The following is a 2,500-nucleotide window of genomic DNA, read 5'->3' as shown; positions in this document are numbered from 1 at the left end:
CAACTGTCCGCTGATGTCGTACGCGTGAACCACAATCTGTACTGCACATTCGTCCTTATGTACTGAATGATACATCGTGGCACATGTGTGACCGCACAACGACTGCGCCCAAAAACGGCGGACCATACAGTGCAAATATTGTGCACGCAGCTACGTGTCGTCTCCCTATGAGAGCTGGATTGCAGTGTGGTACGCCATAGAGACGTGTGGGAGGAACGGACGCCGTGGATGGCGATCAGCATGAGCTGTCTGTTGATGTATTCGGACCTAGTCGTCTCTCCTCACACACCGTGATGGCATGGTGCACCGCGTTCCATATCTGCGACATGCTACAGAGGCCGGTTGACAGTCGTTCGAGCAATGGACATCGCATACGTACGGGGGCCACCTTCCACGTATTGTCTAGGCGTGCACATTTTGTTGCGTGTATGTGGGCAGACGTAGTGTGGCGTGACACCTGACACAGGCATGCAATAATCGTTGAAGTTGCAAATGGCGATGGACGCCTGCGTTTTCTGGTGAAGTTACGCAAATGAACAAATGGTAACCTGTTGTGGTGCGGTTGTTCTCGCTAGGGGTGAATCGGTGATGGCGACGATAGGTTGAGGTACTAACCGGTTGTTCCAGCGATACCCACCATGCCGACGAAACTGAACGGCATCTGGGTGTGAAGCGATACGCGGCGGTGGCTGGGTGGGACCGTCCCCGGCCGGTGAGGGGGCGCCTCCCGGCGTGCTGGCCGCGCGGTGCGTGGGCGCACGCGCTACAGCCGGCTGGTGGGGGCGGCCAGTGGCAGGCGCGCCGGCCGACGGACGCGGCAGGCGTCGCAGCTGCGCGCCGGCGCACCCTGCGCGCGGCGCCGTGCGGCCAAAGTAGGTCCTCGCGGGCCCGGTGCGAAGCGCGGTGGACATCTTCAGTGTGCTGGTCCGATTGAGGACTGTGTGCGTTGAGGATGCGCCGCCGCCCGGCGCTCGGCGCCGCGACGCCGTCTGCTGCTCGGTCGCCCCAGCGGTTCTCGCTGGTGGTTTGTATCGCAGCTGTGCGGATGTGTTGGCGCGTGCGCTGTGCTGGGAGAGTTCGCTTCGGCACCCAAGTGGGGCTTTTGTCCTTCTGTGGCGCTGGCGTTGGAGCTGCCGGTCACCGTAGGTGGCGCGTGTTGTCTCCCGCCGGCAATGCCACGACAGCACGCTCCCGGGCCTCTGTCGGCAGCGGCAAGCTCAGTTGGGAGCACGGGTGGTCGCACCGAAAGCGTCTACTCGCCTAACTCCGGGCGATTGCGCCTCTCTCGAACCCGACCAAGTACTTGGGACGGCGCTGCGCGCCGCCGGGACCTGAGAGGGTTTCGAGGTGTATTGTGCAGGGGAGCTCAGCCTCCTCCTGTTTGCAGAATGATTGAGCGGACGCTTGCGTGTTCGCGCGGGCCCCCGGGACACACTCCCGGGCGGCCGGCTGCTCAGCTCTAGTTGACGCAGCTCCCTGGTTGATCCTGCCAGTAGTCATATGCTTGTCTCAAAGATTAAGCCATGCATGTCTCAGTACAAGCCGCATTAAGGTGAAACCGCGAATGGCTCATTAAATCAGTTATGGTTCCTTAGATCGTACCCACGTTACTTGGATAACTGTGGTAATTCTAGAGCTAATACATGCAAACAGAGTCCCGACCAGAGATGGAAGGGACGCTTTTATTAGATCAAAACCAATCGGTCGGCTCGTCCGGTCCGTTTGCCTTGGTGACTCTGAATAACTTTGGGCTGATCGCACGGTCCTCGTACCGGCGACGCATCTTTCAAATGTCTGCCTTATCAACTGTCGATGGTAGGTTCTGCGCCTACCATGGTTGTAACGGGTAACGGGGAATCAGGGTTCGATTCCGGAGAGGGAGCCTGAGAAACGGCTACCACATCCAAGGAAGGCAGCAGGCGCGCAAATTACCCACTCCCGGCACGGGGAGGTAGTGACGAAAAATAACGATACGGGACTCATCCGAGGCCCCGTAATCGGAATGAGTACACTTTAAATCCTTTAACGAGTATCTATTGGAGGGCAAGTCTGGTGCCAGCAGCCGCGGTAATTCCAGCTCCAATAGCGTATATTAAAGTTGTTGCGGTTAAAAAGCTCGTAGTTGGATTTGTGTCCCACGCTGTTGGTTCACCGCCCGTCGGTGTTTAACTGGCATGTATCGTGGGACGTCCTGCCGGTGGGGCGAGCTGAAGGCGTGCGACCGCCTCGTGCGTGCTCGTGCGTCCCGAGGCGGACCCCGTTGAAATCCTACCAGGGTGCTCTTTATTGAGTGTCTCGGTGGGCCGGCACGTTTACTTTGAACAAATTAGAGTGCTTAAAGCAGGCAAGCCCGCCTGAATACTGTGTGCATGGAATAATGGAATAGGACCTCGGTTCTATTTTGTTGGTTTTCGGAACCCGAGGTAATGATTAATAGGGACAGGCGGGGGCATTCGTATTGCGACGTTAGAGGTGAAATTCTTGGATCGTCGCAAGACGA

The 2,500-nt window shown here is 57.8% G+C and overlaps 1 non-coding gene across 1 annotated transcript in view; it reads left to right on the top strand.

Moving 5' to 3' along the window:
• The first annotated feature begins 1,473 nt into the window (after window positions 1–1,473).
• The window catches only part of LOC124772044, a 1,909-nt gene continuing 882 nt past the window's right edge, over window positions 1,474–2,500 (top strand). Inside the window, exon 1 of the ribosomal RNA XR_007013725.1 lies at window positions 1,474–2,500. This exon is cut by the window's right edge and continues 882 nt beyond it. This is a non-coding gene — a ribosomal RNA (small subunit ribosomal RNA).

This window comes from Schistocerca piceifrons, unplaced genomic scaffold (assembly GCF_021461385.2).
Source record: "Schistocerca piceifrons isolate TAMUIC-IGC-003096 unplaced genomic scaffold, iqSchPice1.1 HiC_scaffold_936, whole genome shotgun sequence".
Lineage (NCBI taxonomy): Eukaryota > Metazoa > Arthropoda > Insecta > Orthoptera > Acrididae > Schistocerca > Schistocerca piceifrons.
This window is presented reverse-complemented; position numbering and strand designations above follow the sequence as displayed.